This window comes from Argiope bruennichi, chromosome X1 (genome assembly GCF_947563725.1).
Source record: "Argiope bruennichi chromosome X1, qqArgBrue1.1, whole genome shotgun sequence".
NCBI lineage: Eukaryota > Metazoa > Arthropoda > Arachnida > Araneae > Araneidae > Argiope > Argiope bruennichi.
Genome location: NC_079162.1, coordinates 46,473,121 through 46,495,137, shown reverse-complemented (window position 1 = coordinate 46,495,137; position 22,017 = coordinate 46,473,121). Strand labels below are relative to the sequence as shown.

Here is a 22,017-nt window from a genome sequence, read left to right as displayed (position 1 = left end):
ATAAATTTGGTGTACATACCTAATTTGACCTGTTTGCTTGAAACATTGAGTAATCGTGTTCATGCAGACAGACAGACATTTCAAAAAATGTGTTCTAACTCAGTAAAAGTCAAAATCCGGAAATCGAACAGTACAGTATTTTCTCCTTGTATACTTCCTATACGAGAAGGTCAAAATAAGTTCCATTTTTCCCATTAGATAATATTTTGCCCCTTTCCCAGTCCTTTATAGCTAACCGTCTTTCACATAGTTAATATGGTAACAACCGAATAATCAAAATGATTTCTTTGGTATGGCTATAATCTTGGTATGGCTATAATCTATGGCTTCAGAAGGATGGAATACTTGATAAAGGTCTCACTTTGGAATCTGGTAATCCACATAAATGGCGGATTACTCGAAAATCATCCATTTGCGCATGTGTCTGAAGCACTGCAAATCCGGTCATGGAGATTAGAGCTCATATTGCATTTCGCGAAGAGCTGATCCAGGTACACTATCAACTAAGAAGTCGATTATCAGTTCCTTCGAATCATCTCAACATGAATCTCAATCTAATAGCTAGCCCTTAAATTTCAAAGCTTTCCCTTTCCCATAATGATCCATTGGAAGGTTAAATCGTATTATATAAAAAAAGCAAAACAATCTCTTCGTTGTCTGAGTAACCTACCGAAAGAATTTAGCTTTTAGCTCTATAGCAGTTCATATTCAAAGTAGTACCTTCCTGTAATTCAACTTATTACTCCTAATATAAATAACTTCTCCAGCGAAAGTAAGAAATCAATATACTAATATTTTTAAATACCAATGAAATAGATTATTTTTTAATGAATGGTTGATAACTGAATTCCTTCACTAGATGGCAGCGAAAAACAATTTTCCTATATACATATTATGAAAAAAAGTTTATTCTTAAATATTTAAAATTTGTTCATTGTTTCTCATTATTAACTTATTTTTTTCAATAGGAAGCATAATCTTTTACCTTTTATCCACAAATATTAACTGACTTTATTATGAAAATGAAGGAAAAGCAAACAAGAAATAGTAACCAATTTTTAATTGGACAATGTACATTCAGATATGTTTTTTATTCGAATGATGCTCCTATTCCATAGTAATAAGTGATTTGTCATCTTAACTAATTTATTTTAAGTATCTAAAGAGATTAAGCTTTAAATGTTTTATTAAATACATTTATTCATATTTCATTAAAAGTAGAGTTCTTATTTACATGAAATTGTACTAATGCTGTGATTTAATGTGCACTAGTTTTAAAGTAGACAGAAGTTTCGTATTTGGTACTGGAATGCAAATACTCTTGATAAGTAAATAAAAACGAATACAATTTTGCATTAGGATTATTGATTTGAATTTTGAGAATCTTCATCGTTTTCTAAGTAATTTAAATTAGATTCAAAACAACTCTCGTATTACAAGTTCATTTATTTTTATTCAATACGCAAATGCTTTTACGAACACGCCTGACACTGTTTCAATATTATTTCAGAAAAACAGCATCGGAATTCTTTCTATAAATAAAGACAGTTTCCTCATTTGATCAGATTAGTTTAAAATGGTTATACTGAGGTCCCATTTGAAAGCTACTCTAGAGATATTTTGGAAAGGATCCAGTAATTTTGAAACCTGATCAAAGGATGAGACCAGCACATAAGCTGGTACCCTCCCTCCAAACTTCCGTGCCACACTAAAGGGAGGAATGTTTGACCTACTTCAGATTTAATGTGCACCAGGCTCATTTATGCGACGAATTTTTTAATGGAATACATGGAGCATTCCAGCCCCGAGGCTGAGACCTTAATATTAGGCCACCACGACTCCTCGAATTTGATTAGTTCAAAAGAGGAACGCAAACATCTCCATTTTATGTGGGAAAAAGTTTCCGAGATTTTCCATGAGTTACAGAAACAAATAAAGCATTATAACACGGACTTACATACTCAATAAGAAATAAAGGATTTACAAAAACATGCTTTTGCACAGATAAAAGGACAATTAATGAATTAAGCTATTAACTTTATATAGTTAGCATACTTCAAATATCATAAACATGTAGTGTTCTGTTTCGTGAAAATATACTATTTTCCTGTACGTTTAGATAAGGATAATGAAATAAATTGCATTTCCTGTATTAAATTAAACTTAAAATCTTCAGGAAATATTTTTATCAGTACCTTCCTGCTCAAAACATACGCATAATTTTTTTTTAAATTTTTTTTTTTTAAAAAACTAAAAGTTAATACTCCACTTGAAGAAATAATATCCTAATCTGTCCAAATGCATTTTAATAATTAGAGCATTGCTAAACAAAGTATCAATTTTTAAGGCTGGCAAAATCTTGGCACAAATAATTTTTTAAAAAATAAATTGAAAAATTCGAAAAGACCACCTTTATTGTTATCTTTATTGAAAGGACAGAGGTCAAAATTTCTTTTACCGCGTTTTGATATCATAATGGGAAAATGAAGAGGAGTGACAGAAATGCTCCAGGAAATGGCAAACTATTCGCAGGTATGAACATCGAGGTAATGGCTTGATTATTTGTGGAACACATCACAATTGGCCGCGAGAGAAACGGAATTAGTTCTCTGATTGTACCTTCCGTTTCCCATATTGTTGACGATTCCTGTACTCGAATTCCTGTCAAAATTAATCTTTGCTGTTAAAATACTCTAAAAGCAAAGTATGACGTTTACACCTGAACTGTACCGTTCTCAGAATGAAAATTTTGCAATTAGTAAGTCTGCAAGGATTTCAGCATGGACAAACTTTTCCCCAAGACGGAATAGAAATATTAAAAATAGATTGCGAGGCGCTCAAAGGCATTGTACGATTTTCCGCTACAATTTATTTTAATATAGAAATCCTTCCGAAAGTGAAAATGAGTAGATTAAAACTGAAAGTAAAATTAATTTTTTTTTCGTTGATGTTATTTTCTCTGTGACATTCTTTTTGTTTGAGATATGTCGTTTTATTTTTGATGTCGGAAAATAGAATTTTTGATTAAGTAAGCTTTTTTTTCTCCTTTAAATTACACAACTGAAAGTTGTGTGATTTGAACACAAGAAGTTGAAAAGACAGTTGTTCCACTTTATAATAACTAAACTAAATTTAGTACTAACTTTTGTAACAAGAACTAAATCTTATTTATGTCTTATTAAAAATAGCACACAAATAAAATTTATTATGAATTTTTTTACATTTCGTAGACATTCTATAGACTCGTAAGAGTTTTAATGTTTTATTGAATTTAATTTTTGGAAATTTGTTCATTTCTGTGCAAGCCACTAGTATATTCAGCGTTGTAGAAAAATAACATATGAAATAAAGCATAATAATATAACCTCCACGAAAAGATATAAGTTAGATTTTAATTATTCAAAGATAAATTTTTAATTCGTAAGATAAGTATAGGACTCTGATATAAAAGAAAACAGTCTGGGTCAAACACATATTTACAACTTATTCCTACAAATATACATATGGATATTTTTAAATGCGTATGGATTTCTTCAAACTTCAGGTTATCTTGTGAAAAAGACTAAAAGACTTCCAAACTAAACAAAACATGGCAACAGCAAAAATTCACAATAATATCACACAAAAATTTATACATAACATTGCCTGAAAAATGTTAGGTTTAAATGGTGCAAAGTTAAATTTTTACAGAATTGGATATATTTTCGAGTCACTGTTAATGTGAAAAAATCGCCAAAAAATCCCAAACTAATAACCAAAAAAGTATATACGTCCGATTAATATGTTGAGTTGAAGTTTTTCAAAATTTCTCAATATTCTTTATCAAACTGACACGATGATTGAGATTTATCTAATTAAAATGAATCAATGCCTAACTTTGAAATTTAAAGCTTTGAAATTACTTAGAACCGAGATTGTAGTTTGAAACATTGGTCAGATGGCAATATGAAGGACAATTGCATTAAAATGAATTAAATTTCACAATTTTCTGCTGTTTATTGATACACAGTACCTACCATTTGCATGTGATCAGAGCAACAGACCAAGTGCTTGACCAATAAAAAAAAACTATCATTTGGTATGAACTGTTATCTATCAGGCATCTTCTAGATTAAAACTTTAAGGATTAGTTACTAATACACGTCCACAACAGAATGCATCTTGAAAAATATTTATTAATTTATACAACTGATTTTTATATTATTTTAATAGCCGATACCAGAAATATTTTTTTAAATCTCCTAAGGTTTAATTTCATAAAACGATTTCATATTTGGAGGAAAATAAGTATGCTTATATTGACGTAAATTTTTATTTTAAAATACATGCCAAATAAATGATTTACATTTATATATTTATTTATGTCGCGATATAAATGAAGAATTAATTTATGAAAAATGTTACCAATCCTTTTCTCTTTTTCTCAAAACTTCTGTTCGGTTTTTCTTCTGGTGAAAAAGACGAGGATAATTTTTTTTAATATCTATTAATGGTTGATAATCACATTGATATTCTATCTTTGCCCAAATTGCTTTTCCATTTTATGTTTTGGTTAAATATTTCCCCTTATTCCTTCCTATTTACGCCTAAATTCTCAGGAAAATAATTCATCTGCAGATGAATAAAGTGAATTTTTAGGCTCATATTGCACCTGAATACCCTGAAATTCGCTGGTTTTTCTACAAAATATTTGTAATTGTGATCTCTTTGATTTCCAAAAAAAAGCAAGTCATTACTATGTTGAAATATTTCCAGGATTTTCTCTAAATTGTTCCCCATTTTGAGTAAAAATGTTCATTCTTCATAATTGTTTCTGATGGAAGGCAATTCGAATTTCTCCGGATAAATTTAAGAAAAAGATTCAAACAGGTGTTTGAAATATTCTCCTTTTCATAAAGCATTGACAAACCATTTTACAAGGTTTGATTTTATACTAAGCAGTAATAGTTTTTGTTTTAGAAAAAAAATCTTATGTTTTTGATTTCATGTTCTAATGTCTTTTGGCCATTCTTTGCATAATGCTATTTTTTTTTTACACACATTTGTCTCATTAACCAAGGAAAACGAATTTCGTGTAAACAGCCTCCGAGAACTGTGTATCAGCAGAAGCTGCCCTTTTGTATTCTGGACTCTAATATTTATTAACAGTCAATTTAAAGATGTCAACATCTTTAATTTAATTGAATTGAATTAAGAAGGACGTTGCTAGGAAAGTAAGAAAAATAACGGGAAGTGGAAGGGAATTTGTGAAAAAGAAAAAGAAGGACAAGAATGCCCCATTAGTTTATTGATCAAATATCAAATTACTTTCTTTGATTTCATTGGAAACTGCGTAAGAGGCAGTTTCAAATTTAGAGGAAAATTCTTAATAAACAATGGTCAATTTTTTCCTTGGATTAAAATTTGTTTGCAACAGCTTATTTAAACTCTTTTAAATAGGCTTAATAAGTTCACATAAATATTATGTTGCTTTTAAATTTCAAACTTTGCTCACATTAGACTTGTTATTTAGAATAAAACTGCGTGATATAACTGTTAATATTCCAGTAATAAGCACTCAATATTCTATAAAAGCACTAACTATTTTTTAAATGGCAGATCTCTGCAGTTAGAATTCTTTTTTAGTACTCAGTGTTTATGCTATTTGAAAGTATTGTTAATGCAATAAATTTTAAAAAAGATATATAGTTTTATAGCAGTCTAGATTCCTGAACATAGTTATGAAATTATTTTTTTTTTGTTTAATGTGGATTTTCGCAATTATAATCACATAAAATGTAACTATGTAACAAATCCGATATAAATTAAATAAGAAAATTTGTCGAAAATCGCGATGCGCTGAATCTTCTATGCTAACATTTTATGAGACAAATTTCTTTTTTTTTTCTGCAGTGATCGACTATATGTAATTTATAAGTAAGGGGAAAAGGGGATTATTCGCAAAGCAGTGGGTGATAGACCGCCATCAATGCCCTTGACAATATAACGAAGAGGGCGGAACTAAATACAGAAATTAAGGATAGTGTCTAAACCGCAATCACGTTACATGAATGAAGGAATGCTTCTGTGTGTCAACGAGTCCTCACGCATATCAGCTGTTGCTAGGATTCTTAATTGGTATACCAACTTTATAAATGATTGGTTTTAAAAATGAACCATGGATAGAACGCATGATCTCTTTTCTAATCTTGTGGTTTCTCAATTAATAAATTTACTACAATGGCTGATGTACGTGACATAATAATCAAGAATTCATTCATTTAAATTTATTTTTCAAGTATATAAAACTTTCTGCCCTATTTCTTCTAAGAATAGAGACCTGTTTTCATTTTTCGCACTTGCTTGTAATGTTATTTCTTTAAAGCCAAAGAAATGCTTATCGAACTATGAAATGTTCTTTCAAAGTAATGAAATTCTTTCACCTCGTTGAGAGGTTGCTTAGAAAGGGGTAGTCAGCCATAATTAACTTTCTTGACAAAATCCACAAAAAAATTGAAAGCATATTTTTTACTCATCCAAACAATTCCGAAAAGAAATTATTATCTGGATGATTAATTAAAATGTCGACAAGTTGAGTGGAATTGAATAAACTCTACTTTGGCGGAAGGAAAATGAAAAATTAAAATAGAATTTAGCGAATATATATCCATAGTTTGTACACTGGAAATTTATATTCAATATAAAAAAACTTTAAAATTGCAGTTTAATTTATGTAGAATAAAGAACTTGTTTAGAAGCCCATTTCTCAAAATGTATCAAACAAGAAACAAGGACATTATTATCAGATTTCTGTTACTCGGTATTATTCAAAAAACTACCCAATGCATCTTAATTATTATTTACAATAGTATAGCTATAATTTAAAGCTTAACAGTTTATTTCTTCGTTCTAACTATGTATCTTGATAATTTAGTTTCATCTTTCAGTTTTTAAAATTTTATTTCTATTTTTATTTTAGGACTATAAAAATATTAAAATATTTCTGAACGTTGAATTTTTAAAGTGCATACAAAATCGTCAGAACTTTTAAAAAGTCTAAATGTAATTTTATCCTTGGATATTTAAAACAGTTACTGAGATTTTCCATCCGAAATTTTTGAAAGGCTGGTTTTTAGCACATTTCTAATACATAATCAACTAAAATAAAAATATTTTAAAAAATGAAGGATCTAAATACCTTTTCAATAACAATGCCAAATTGATTTATTTAAATATAGAAACAAATGTCTTAATGAAATTTAAGATTTGAAGAATACTCCTGTAGCGCATTAGAACATTCGATTTTGTAACATAGGGCACTCGTACTTAATTTCTAGATGTATATACATTCCATTTTAATTTACTTTCTGAAGGGGTACACTATTTGTAAATAAAACGATGGTTTTTACATGGTCACATATGATGTGTTTACTAATTTTGTCTTTATAATTCCTTAATTTTCCTGATTAGTTCGAATAATTCTCTTTAAAATTCATTCATGCTATCTTTTCCTAATGTGCAATTACACATTTAATTATTTGAAAGAAGAAAGCTTTATAACTTCTGAGAAACAAAAAATAAACTTTTATATTTAAAAGCTTACAGCGAAGAATATTAAAACCATTTGAAAATGAAAGTGAGTAAAGCGAGACTGACTGGAAGACATTTTCGACCCCCCCCCCCAAAATAAATAACCTGCATGAAGTAATCTAAGAGAGTTCCATGAAAGGACAAAGAAATTAGTCTTTCGAAAGTAAGTTTTCCAATAAAATACCCTCGAATAACATATGTTAGGTGTTTTCTTTATCTAGTGACGCATTTCAACGTTGGGAAAGAACCAGATGGCACCTAAAACTCTCACGCAGGTGAAATCTTCCCACAACTAGAAAGGCGGGGGTAAATTTTGCTGTCCATTTTGCACATCCGGTTGAAATTGGATGAATACCCAGTCCAACTTCCTCAGCTGCTAAAACAATACGATTCATACAAAAATATGAAAGACTATTGAGTTATGGGATTTCCAACACTTTATTTTGTCCAAAAAGAGATGGATTAGAATTTTATTTATTACTCAACAAAAACGAATAAAGGAAATATTCATCCTTTATCACGAATAGTAGAAACTTTCACACGCAAGATGCATCTCAAACACACAACAAAAAGATATGACAGTATAGAAATATCGAATTCAACACAGAGTTTTCAATTTGCTAATCTTATTTTCCTATCCGTCCTCTATTCTGTTCTTTTCAATTCTCAAAGCGCTTTAAATGTCACAATGTGGGTAATCAATACTTACACAGGCTTTAATTTCTCCCTTTCTGAAGGTGTTCCCTAATCGCTTTCTATTATCGACTCTTAATTGAAAATATTGCTCTTTAAGCCAGTTTCCGTTTCGAGAAACCCAGCGCTGGGATTTACTTTCGGAAATAAATGAAATGTTATAATAATGATAGACTCGGAGTTTCAGAGATATATAGACGATTTTAAAACCACTTATATTGCACTTGAAACCCTGAAAGATTGTGAATAGGACTTCCTTTCACCTTTATCCATTCATGATTTTTAATTAAATAATCGGAATTCATAAAATTAATCCCTAAAGTTATTTTACGCATCTTTCTAAATGTAGAAACTCTAATGAATGCTTGAATATTCGATTTCGTGGTACAAAATTTTAGCGATTACGTGCCGATTTTAGTACGAAACGAAATTTTTAAACATATCAATTATAAATACGCATGTATTTTTAATACGAGTCCCTTTTGGATGTGTAAGTTTAAATATAGCTGACTATCAAAGATATTTTACTTCCTAATGTTCTCAGTTTGTTCAATTTATTTGCTCCCTCTAAAAGTGTAAACACAAAAGAAAAGTGTTTTTCCTCTACCTTATGCTGAATTGACAAGAACAAGGAAAATAATTATAAGCATAGAGAAATATAATGAAATGAAAAACGAAGAATTAAGGAAAGGATATAATGGAATGTTTCTCTATAAAATTAAATACAAAAACTATAAGTTTCATTTTTATTCAACTAACTCGATTGAATTTCAAAACAAGCATATCTATTGATGAACAAACATATTTAGTGCTAACAAACCATTTTAAACATCAGCTTATGAAAATCATTACTCCTATTTATTTTTCCAGAAATCTTTCAATGATTAACAAGGATTTTTTTTTCTCCTTTTCGTCTTTTAGTACTTCTCAGATTCAAATTTCTTCATTCTACACTTGCCAGAGTATAAACAAGTTTATTTTAATTTTAAAGTTAGCAACTATTCATTAGAGAACAATGGTGGCAATTAAACGTTATGTTGTTCTCACGTTTCGAAGGTCTATCTTTTCTATATACTTTCATATATTATTGAATATATTGTTGCATTTATTTTTTCCTTGCTTTGTTTTCTAATTTTCATTAAAAAATGTGATAGCATAATCGTTGTTCATTTGCTCAGAAAAAGTACCAAACATTAAATATCAAATAATATGTCTTGGTTGAACAATATTTCACGAGACTGCTATGATTATTTTTCTTTCGCGTTCCCTTCCTCTTTCTTCGAATTTCATGTATTGGTGTTCATCACGTGAAAACTATGCGGTTATCGTACGATAATGGTACCACAGGAAAAAACTTCATTACATATTAAGCACATATTTTAAAAAGCATTCATAAAATTTAAAGGCCACAATTAAAAAACGGAAACAACGAGAGTAATAAAATATAAGGAAACAAATCAACGTTTCACAAAAATAAGACAAAATAGCAAACTGGTAAAAAAGTGATTGCATTAAAATAAGTTATAATTTATAAAAAAAATGTCACAATGTTTATGGATATTTTTTCACTATTATTTTAAAATTAAAAACAAATCCCTTTTTCCTGATTCACTTGACTTTCAGATCGTTTGTAATCTTTTTTTTATTTAATTTTATTGGACTGCATGATTATTATCATTTAAACGTTTGTAAACTATTACTATTTGAACTGTTCATGCTAAATACTTTATTGTGTTAGTGCAGAATAAATTAAAAGAATAATATCCCGCAGTTTCATCGCGTTTAGTTCACTTAAACGTCTTGTATAATCAAAAGTATAAGACGTGCCTTAATCGATACCAAACAGACCAGAAAAGAAAAAAAAAGAATTAGAAAATTATTTCAAGTCACAAGAACAATAACTTAAGAATATGGAAATCGGAAGAGATTTTCAATTTAAAACTCCATTTCAAATTACATGACGTATCTTTCAAAAAAGTTTTAAATAATTGCATTTAACGCATACTTAAAGATAAATGATCGAATTGCTTTATATTCAAAGGGTCAGATTGCTTTACATTCAAATTCAAAGGGTCAGATTGCACATTCAAAAATAAATGATTAAATAAATGCATATTCAAAAATATTGAATAACTGCATATTGGGGAGCAAAGGATTTAAATACCTTGATATAATATGTATTTAAAATTAAAGGATTCAGAACAAAACATTTATTGCAAATATAATACATATAATTACGGATGGGTAGACATTTAATTAAATTTTCTAAAAATACATAATTATTTCTACAGTAAATCCTGAGATTGCCTATTTGCAGTAACAAAATGGGTCATCATCAAGTATATGTAGTGGTGATCGAGTATTAGGTTAGAAAAAGCTCCAATAAATTCATTATCTATGCCAGAAAAGCTGTCCTTAATACGATTAATGGCACCTGTAGGCCAGAAATATTGAAGATAGCCTAGATGACATACTTCATAGATTTTCACACACTTTCCTTTGAATTAGCCCCGTTTCTATAAGGCTAGCGATTTATTCCAATAGAAGGAAAGTTTCTTTTCCTGGAACCCCAATAATAGATTATTGTGACACTAGTGAATCACTCCCATTCATAACGAAAATGAGAAGACCTGTCGTAATTTAGCACTTTCTTGATCCTTTTATAGAACAAGATCTCGCCGAATGCCCCACAATCTATTGAATGCTATATTGTTATCTATCACACCGCTTCATACAATAGGTATATTGAGCGATTATTTAAACGGAAAGGAATCGATAACTGCAGAAAATCTAGCTCTCTTTATTATTTTAACTATCAATGCGGGTTTTTCAATTTATGACTTGGCATATTTTTCTTAAATTTTCATCCTTTCCAATCCAAATTTCGGAGTTTATATTTTCTTATTTTCTCCTACAAAGAGTATTGTATAAGTAAAACCAATTCTATTATGATATTTTGAATAATATTCTCGTTTTAGATATCCTTGTGACTAAGCAAAATTTTTTTTGTATAAAGTCAATATTATATATATATTCACATGTATATGTCAATGGAAAATGAATGAAATTGAACAGTATAATGTTTGGTGCGGGACCGTAATATTAAAATTTATAGATCAATATCAAATTTTAACCCAAATCTACCAAAAGGGAATCTAACTATCCTTCTAAGTGAATATGAGAAAGATAAAAAGCAGCTAGCTAAATGGTTGAAATTTGGCAGAATTTTATAAGCTAAATGGCAGGCCTTTGTCAAACTTTAGGCCAACTCCATCAATGGATTTACTGTCTAGCAGTTTGCTTCTCTGTGTAGTTGTGCATCAAAGTTGTTGGTCCATGTCGAACTTTAGAATGAACTCGGTGCGGAAAAAAGTCTTCGTTCTTTTCACTAAGTTACGAAATTAAACAAAAAAGCGCTGGTTTTCTCTTTTGAAAACTCCAGTATATAAATTTATTACAATCTAATATAAAGTATACAAAAACGTAGTATTTATTAAGATGTGAATTAAAAATCTGCACCATGCAAATTACATGGCGCGACTGAACACATTCGACACCAAGTTATAATCACGCCTCAAATCCAAACATACAACCAAATGGAAGGCCCCCCCCCCAAAAAAAAAGCTTTCTTGCATAATCTAGGATAAAGACATTATCCCCTTTCCTCCTCATAAAATTGTAGACTTTGAGTAAGGCTGCGAATGCTTTGCATGATAATGGCGAACAATAGTTAAAAAATAGATTTTTTTTAGCACACATTTAACATTTTTACAAAAATCTGCGCTTTTTAGCAATGAATCTTTTGCATGCGTTTAATACACAAGTACACGAGAATCGAATTTGGGCACCTTTCTTCCTGACTGATAGAAATCAAAATTTCTTATAGAGCTACAATTGTAGTTACAAGATCACATACCTCATTTCATTTGTGTAAGTCTTAGCGTTTACATGCATAAGAAAGTCCAAACCGACAGACTTTGAGAGATCTGGTTAAATTGTATAAGAATCTGTATATTAATTGCTTATCCTGACACTTTTATGTTTTGAATTATTGTGTTCATTGATAATCTGGCAATGGGACATACAGACTTTCAAAATTTGATAGAAATCTACAAATATGATGTAAAAACTATATATCTTTAAATATGTTGAATTTAGTTAATTATCAGCTATTCAGTTAGTTTCATAATAGTTTGCTTTTATATGAGTTACGTCATTTGAAGTCGAATCTGAGAGAAATTGATTTTATAACTCAGTATTTATTCCTATGAATTAAAGTTTAAAGAGTAGATAAAAACTTTAGTACATTTTTATTAATGTGCATTGGTTTAACCATCTGCACTCCTATGTCTCCTCTCAGGCACCATTCAAGACGGTGCATCATTTTGAGGCCTTATGTGTTTAAAATTTTGATTATCAGCAATACCTATAGGGTGGTAAATAGACGTGAATTATTTTTTTTTGGAAGAATTCCACTGAAAACAATTATATATATTTATTTTTCGAAACTATAAACAAGTCTTTACATTAGGTGAATTACGCATCGAATTACTTTTCGGAGTGCAAAGGGTTAATTATTTGAATATCTGTTGATTTAAAGTCATGTTTGGAATTTTCATTCGAGGGCAGCTTTGAGAAACGGATATCAAATTTGATCAATGCTTAGATGAAGATAGCATTCAAATATTCGTCAGAGTAAACTTTCAAATTGCAGAAATACACATTTCACCTTCAATAGAATCAAGGTGAGAACATAGGTTTCTTCACTTCCAATGCCAAAATTCACCTATCATCACAGACTTTAAAGTCTTAAATATTACATAAGCAATACAAGGAGTGATTTTCATATGAAATGATTCATGATTTTGTGTTTCTTAAAGTTATGAAATTATGTTTAAATTAGAAATAAATTAAAACTATCATTAGCGATAGCTTCTTAGCAGCCCAATTTCTTCCCATTTTCATCTTTACAGCGATGAAATGCATTCCGAACACGTTTGCTTTAAAAAAAAATTTCTTAACTTTACTCGACACTTATCTCGCATTTTGATGAGAAATTAGTCTTCCTGCCTTAAGTATGTAACATTTTAAGACACCAAGTAATTATAAGAAAGATTCATCTTATCCATCTTTGAGGAAAATAAGACAATTTAGAAAATTTCCGTGTTTTCGCTAGAGGAATTTTAGCTTTATTTAAATTAAATATAAGAGAATGAAGTCTTGTTTAATGTTCAAAAAAGTAACCTCCTCAACCTCTTCATCTAGGATAATGCATTTTCATGCATATAAATTCACAATTTTTGTATAATAAAAACTTTTCTGGTCATCAAATAAGTTTTCAACTTTTCCCGCCTTCAGTATTGACTATTTCGAGTAAACTAAAATAATTATATTGTATCTTTTTTTGGTCCACTACGGCTCAGAGCTAAAATCTAAGACAACAATACGTAATTATATTGTATCTCATTTTATCCACTATGGCTTAGAGTTAAAACCTTAGACAATAATACTCCAAATATAACATACACTACTTTCTTCTTTTTATGAGTGCAAATAAATCATATAAATAGAAAAAAAATGTCTTTTTAAAAAAACTGGGATTTTTAAATCTTTAACTACTTGTTTTATCTTTTATTGCCAGACAGATATTTTTTCCGTTTAAAAAGGGATTTTCTTTTATTGCTTTCCAATATGTTACTACAATGTTTAAACACCTGCGCGTATGTGCTCCTATTTTTAACCTTATGTTAAGCCGTAGGGATAAAAATATATAGAATACATTAAGTACTGCGTAGGCTAATTATACTCAATAAAACTGCATAAATTTGACGTAACTTTAAAACTATACTTGGCATTTATTTTTCATATTTCTATTTTTATTCATATTTTTTATTTTCTATTTCGTCTTTGAGTTCTTGATTAATCTCAGATTATTTCTTTTCTCTATTTTTTCCTTTATTTTGCTTCTGATATTTGGGTAAATCTCGTTCAAATTCTTCTCTAAAGAGATCTTGTGTAATAGCTTTGTTATTATTTGAGAACTTTTTTTTTTTTTTACATATTCTTCACATTCTGAATTCTTTCATACAAATATTTTTTACTACGCAAACAAAGATAGGTAACTAAAATGCACTCTACGAGCTAGAATAATTTCCGTTTCATTATTTATCTTATGATTATTTTCCTCACACAGTATTTTTCAGGTTAAACAACTGTTTTAATGTCTATACTGATTATCCGTGTTTCAGTGACTGAATTTTACTTTTTTTACACTCTCATTTTTTTATTCGTTTTGTTTCTATTAATTTACCTGTGTATTATGGTGTAAGGATTTCTTTTGTATGGGGTCCATATAAAAATTTAAATTTTGTACTTTTTGAAGTTTAATCCCCTGAAAATTTTAATCGATTTCATAACATTTTACACCTTTTTTTTACGCAAAAATGCTAAAAGCCATGGTCAAGGTTTTTGCGACTCCCTGTATATATATATATATATATATATATATATATATATATATATATATATATATATATATATATATACAAAATATGACAGTATAGAATGAAATCAAATTAAGAATACGAAGGATGGAAAATTATTATTAAAAACAAAAATGTAATCAATTTCTAAATACCTTGCGTGTGAATTGTTTGAATTAATCACTTCATTAACATATTTGTATCAAATGCCGTAATATTTCGCGATCCGTGATATGTATGAGAAATTTAATGAAATATTCCAGTTAAATATATTAACAATATTTTTGGCTTTAAATAAAAGACACAAATGGATTAAATATCTCCTTCTCTATGTATAGACCATTATTTCTCCTTTCTATCTATTTGCACCAACACTTAGCTAATATATTGAAATTTCAGTTTCAATATGCCAAATATCAAATATATTGAAACTGCAGTTGAAAAATGGGTACTTTGACCAAACATGCACGCGTTATGATTAAATAAACATATTTGCCCTTAGTTTAAAAGATTAAAATTCAACTGCAAACATTTAATATTTATAGGCAGCTTTATAGAAAATTGATGATCAAAAAAAGATACTAAGAGGTATTAATAATTCAGAGGGTACTTTATTTGGCTCAGAAGAAATGTATGGCCATTTCATAAAAAGCTTATGTTAGTTCAAGCGCATAAGTTTAACTAATGAGAATGATATCTAAATTTCTCAAAAAATCTAGGCCATGCTGGTCAGTAGAATTAGAAATACAAATATTATCTTTGAATAATTGACTTTAATATTTGCAAAATATCTAAGTTACCACACGGAGAAAAATTATTTTACTGAATAAATTAACTTGAGAAACTAAATATTAGAGTTAGGTTTAAAAAACGTAAATATTCTCTATATTTCACGAGCTTAATATTTAGGTAGAAAGAAAATTGACTAATTTTAAATTACCACATTCATTTCTTAATTTTGTTAACTTTAAAAAAATCTTGGAGTTTCTTTAAAAAAAAAAGTATGATTAAATTTGTGATCGCATACAATAAAATATTTTTATTATTAACTTTTCTAAAAGAATGTTTACATGTTATTTCAGACGAGTGTAAGTTTTCTTTGACATAAAATGTAGATAAAAAAAATGCATCTAAGCCTAAAGGGCTTTGTCGACCATTTTTATGAATAAACTAGTGAAGTAGGTCCCCAAGTAGAGATAAAACAACTGCAAAGTTTATAAAAGCATAAAGAAAAAACTCAACCTGGAATGTAGTTCTGAACTTCATTGTAAATACGTAATGGATCACAGTAGTCTGCAATGTTCCGTTGGAATTGGCAAAGTGCATTCGAAATGTATCCCTAGTAAGTTGAATTGTTTGGAACGTAAACTGAGCAAACATGCATATTTTAAAAGACAAGTGGAAGCATGTACACGAAATACGGTATTTCCACAGCGTCCATTTCTTTTTATATAAACCTCAAGTTGGCATCTTGCCTTCTAGAAATTATGAACTATTTGTATATAAAAACAGATAATTACACCTCACTTGCATATTAATTGGAATGTGTTGCATGATTAGGAAAAATATTCTACTTGTCCTGCACAAAAATATTGAATTACAATTTACAGTGATTCGATTTCATAATTACAATTAAAATCGAAACAATATTTATTTAGTAGAAAAATTATGGTGTGAAAAGGGATTCTTCTTATATGTAATGGAATGCAACAGCTTGCAATGCTCTTTAGAAATTGCCAAATTGCATTCACAATTTATTGATGTTACAGTCAGGCCACGCTTAAAGAGCAACTAGCAATACTTTATATAAGTGCCTCGTTTACGAGCAATGATCTGCAGAAAGAGTGACGAGAGGACACAGTGACGTCAAATGCTCTATTGGCGAGTAGCAATTTATATTGATGGCTCATTTGAAGAAAACCCTTATATCTACATGAAGGAAATTGACAAGACAGCGTTATCGAATGCGATTCCGAGAGGTTTGAGGAAGTGCCCCGTGGTGCCATAACCGATGCATTTTTATCTCCAGTTAAGATTATGGAAATACCAACGCATCGATGAGCTGGTGGAAAAACATTGCTAGAAGTACCGAAGAACTTATGGAGCTGCATTTTGTTCCATAGCATAAAGTGGCGGAGGTAGCATAGTGGCGGAGGAGGTTTGGTCAGGAAAAGCAAACAAAAAGTTTGCAACAGAGCAACAACCTTATATGGAAATAAAGGAAATGCTGAAAGCATGGAAAATTATCGCATTGTATGTTGAGAAATATCACCCTGACAAGGCAGTAGCTAAGTGTTTCATTAAACGATCATGCTGCATCTCTTTGTCGCCAAATTTGGAAGCATAGCCAAAAATAATCTTTCCAAGACGTCCTTAAGTTAAACCACAGCCATTTTATACGCTCTTTAGATTTTTTGATAGAATATAGTCGCGACTTTTCTCACTCTTTCCCGATGGGCTAGAGTTTAAAATTTTATACAGTTGTGTGTTCTCAATTGCAATGCAATAGTTTAAATTTTATTCATTGCTAAGTTCGGAAAAGAATAATAGAAATTTGATCTCATGGGAGAGATTATCATCTAATATGTATTTTAATACTTTATGAATATTCAAAAAATATCTCGTAATATATTAAAACAAAAATATGCAAGACAATTATTACAAAATAATATAAGTTTAAAAAATACGATGTTATTATCAGAAATCGTGGAAAATAACCTTTTTAAAAAATTCTGAAATGGGAGATCATTAAATAAAGAAAATTCTCAAAAATTAGCTAAAAATTAAAATATATTATAAATATGATAAACATTTCAATTTGCCTATGCGCTCATCAGCACTTCACGATTTTTAGATTTCGGCTTCATTTCCTCATTTTTGATAAATAATTTTATTTTTTAATATACAAATAAAAGGGTGTTTTAAAAAAACTATCTTTTTTATGATATCTAATAAAATATTTAAAATAAATAGATATTTGGATCTGAAAGGAACATTTCTTTTTATTCAAAGCCTCTATTTATAACAAATAATAAAAATTTACGAATTGAATCTACGAATATGCTTCATTTTTATACTTATTCTTGTTTCAAGTCGAATCGTTTTATTTTGAAAAGCTCATAAAAATTTTAATAAATAGGATATTCATTTTGAAAACTGTTAAATTTAGAAACTGCAAAGTGAATACTAATCTAATTTATGTATGAAGTGCTTGATTTTACTAGATACCTGAAAATACCATCCAAAAATAAAGCAATATATTAAACATTGTTTCAGCATGTTTTTATAATCTTTATTCCTTCTTTCTTAAACCCCTACATTTTTAGTTAAATTTTGTATAAGCAATTCAGCAAAATAAAAATCTATCCTCACTTTTTGAATTTCTGTTTTATTGTTCTATAAATTTCCTGAATTAAACTTTTAAATTCTATTCTTTCGAAAATATTTTTAAAAAAACTTTGAACTCTTAAAATAAAATGTTGCATTTAAATTTAATATGAAGTAGCATAAGAACCTTATGTTTAGATCTTTGCTTCAAACCAATAAACAAGAAGAAAAACTATTTTGGTATTTTTATTTCTAAAACGTTTATCTCTGAAGATTGAATTTCTATCTACCGTCACAATGTTTGAAATATATTTCTTGTTAGTTCTAAATAAAAGAAATCACATTTTTTATTCAATGCCATAGCTTATAAATCATTCACATAATGCACATTTCAATTGAGTACGTTTGCTCAACAAAAGTACAGTATAATCTCTTTTAGCTTATAAGAAATTTCGTGAATTGTAATATAAAGAATCTATTTTCAACTCACATATTTTGTATTACCAATTACAATAAATTTTCTCAAAATTAGTAAGAATTATCATCCGATAGCAGATGTTTATTTTGTATTTAATGTTGTTTATTCAACAAATTTCATCAAAAGACTTAAAATCTTATTTTGTATTGTATTGTATTGTACGCAAATATAGTCGAGTAAGTTTCTAATGGAGTGTACCCAAATGTTTGCCACTTTCTACTGTTGCGTATTTTTCAACCTTTTATATTGAAATGACATCTCAAACTATCACAAAACTAGAGATATTTAAACTTGTATTTAAGTTAAAGTAACATTTCAAAAAAATAAAAGTTATTTGAATACTCTCAAATATCTCAAGTGTCGTTTCCATTTTTACAATAAATCTCCAAAATAAAATGTGGCATCTAATTAGGAGTTTAAATAAATTCGAAATTTAAGGGGATAAATTTAATCCCGTTTTACAATTGTTAACTAGTTCAAAAAAATTTCGTTAGCTTCAAATGATGAAATTTTTTTTGAACAACTTGCATCAGGTGGTGATCCTCGAGTGATATATTTGTTGAAATCAAAATGTATTGTTCGAGGCAATAAATAATATTGAAAATTTTGAAACTAATCAAATGAGAGGTTCTTTTGAAGCTTCGTAATTTCTTTTAGTTTTGTTTATAATCAACTTTTAACACTTTGCTTTATATTAAATTGCTTAAAACACTCACCATCTCTATCGCTTATTTAAGAAAATTGAAAAACAGTTGTAAAATTAATAAACTCAAGAATTGTTTTTAAAATATTTCCAATGAGGGAAGATAGCCTAAGTGCTTAAAGCTCAATCACCTAAGCAAATATTTTACATAGTCTAATTTAGACTATAATAGACAAATGCGTTCCAAAAACTAGAAGGTGCGTTCAAACCTTGTATAACGCCTATTTAGTTTTACTTTGGAACGACTAGGTTATTCATATAGATATTTGAACATTGAATATTTTGATTTAAAAATTTGACATAATTCAATATTTTAGTGATTTATTGACCAATAATGAGGTTTTATTCTTTTGCGTGCACTACTAAAACTGTTGTAATAATACAAAGTATAAATCCAGTGAACAAATGTCGCAGGATAAAAACATTAAATATTAAATGCAAGACTTCAAAGAGCTAAAAGTAATCTATGCGGTCTATCTTCTTAGAGATAAAATGAAATTTAGTGTGTTCGGTAATGCGAAATAAGTTGCATAGCAAAACAAAAATGTGACATAAAAGAGTATCAGTAATTTCATATCTTAAGAAGTCTCATATGTACCTACTAAAACAAACTCCTTAAATAAACCATTATTGGGGAAATATTTGCTAATCGAAATTTTTGCTTTTTGTTTGTTGAAGAAAGCTTTATTTTAAGTCCAGGTAAATATGCCTTGATTGAATTTGGAGTATTCATTAAGCATTATTCAATTAAATAAATGGCTGACTGCAAAACCCACTCGAACTTATAATATTAAAACGTTAAGAACTTTAAAAAAAATTATTAATTTTTAAAAGTCAGTCATTAAACTTCTTGTCTGGTAGATTTTAATCCACGTACAGTTTAAGTTCATTTGAGGCATTAATTTTATACGAAAATATCAGGAGGCTCTTTCAGAATAGGAAAAAAGTAAAAACGTATATTTGAAAGAAAAAAAAACGATTTGTGCAGATTCGGCAATCAGGGGTTCAATTGGAATGCTATTGTATTCAACGAAAATTAACAGGCTTTGTCTAGTTTTAAAAAAGGAGTCTTGATGGAAACTTCATCGATGCGAGTATTTCTGTGACATCCGAAACAAAGGGAAGCTCATTGTAGGAATTGGAAAGAGAATAAAGAAACAAGTTAAAGCTAACGTATTTGCTTTACGGTTTCGCTTTTATAGCTTCAGTCAAACACGTCACGGTAGAACGAAGTTTTTATCCAAATAGAGATTATATAAAATGGTTACTGGAGAGATGGTATCTGATACTATTTCTATGCAGTAAATATTTGATGTTGAATTTTAACTATTTTTTTGCCTAATTAGAAATGAATCCTTTTACAAACAGAGCAAGTTTGAATTGAAAATTTAAAAAGGGTTTGTATTTTATGCGGATTTTTTGTAAAAGATTTAGTTTTATATTCCTGCTAACACAGGAGTACGTTTTATACAATAAAGTCAATTTTTTCATCAGCACATACGTAAATTTTGTTTGCTTACCTAACTTTTTCATCACATAACTTTCACAATATTTTAAAAGTGAAATGAAGTCTTTTGAGAATGGACGTTGCAATTTTCAACATGGTCAAATGTAAAAGGCATCTAAAACAGTACCGCACCTCAAAGCTTCCATGCAAAAAGAAAGATCCATGCAACGACGGAAAGATAAACACTTTAGCTTAACCTATTCAAAGTAAACTTTTCAATATCTATGAAGCTGAAATCGGAACACTATTCAATGACTCCATTCATATAGTTGAGACGGTTTCCAAAGCTGTTTATACAAGCACCAAACTTTGAATGTCATTGCATATTTTTCTTGCCCCCTCTTTGGCATTCCTCCCATATTTACTTTCCATTTTATTACAATCTTTTCATTTTTTGGTTCTTTGGTTTCATTTTATATAATAAAGAAACAAATCAAAGGAATAAAATTACATTAAAAAATGAGAAATCTTGAATGGTGTTTTTTGACTAATGTATATACTTGGTTTAGGAAACGTCGGATTTTAAGCGATTTTCAATCAAATATTTGCTTTTTTCAATAAATGAATAAAATATAATTAATATTTATTAAAATAACTGAATACAAAAGCCTAAAAAGTTAAGGAGTCACAAACCTTTCACTGTTTTTAATAAATATCTATCAAATGTAAAACTTTTTTTTAATTATCCATATAAAAACATTATGGACAATTTTAAAATAAAGAGAAGAAATAATTTTATGCAAAGTTTTTCCATAAGAATCTTTCTCAACTTTTATATACATTTATATATCAAATTATTTTGTATAATTTTTTTATAAATGTCTAATTATATAAAATTCATGTGTATTACCCTCTTTATTTCTTTCGTGTATACTAGTAAATTTTTCCCTTACTTATTTATCATCAATATAAAGGCTCTATAAGTTAAAAATTTTAATTACAGCATTTTATTGAAATATATGAAGTTAAAGCCTAATGGATATATAAAATCCTATTGTATCCTTTTTCTCACCATAAATTGTTTAAATTATTTACCATCTTCACGACAAGTAATTCGACACTTTCAAATCTATATTAAGATGCCCAGTATCAATTTTATTATAAGGTTTTTTACTTTCACAGTAAATATAACAAACTAATATCACACACACACACACACACACACACACACACACACACACACACACACACACACACACACACACACTAAAAGGCATTTTGTTAAGCTTGCAAAATGAGCAACTATTTTACTATATCA

At 28.8% G+C, this 22,017-nt stretch overlaps 1 protein-coding gene across 4 annotated transcripts in view; it reads right to left on the bottom strand.

Annotated features, from left to right (window-relative positions):
• LOC129959014 (dual specificity calcium/calmodulin-dependent 3',5'-cyclic nucleotide phosphodiesterase 1-like) overlaps positions 1 to 22,017 on the bottom strand; it is a 601,405-nt gene that overhangs the window by 422,167 nt on the left and 157,221 nt on the right. The gene's annotated exons all lie outside the window — the stretch shown is intronic.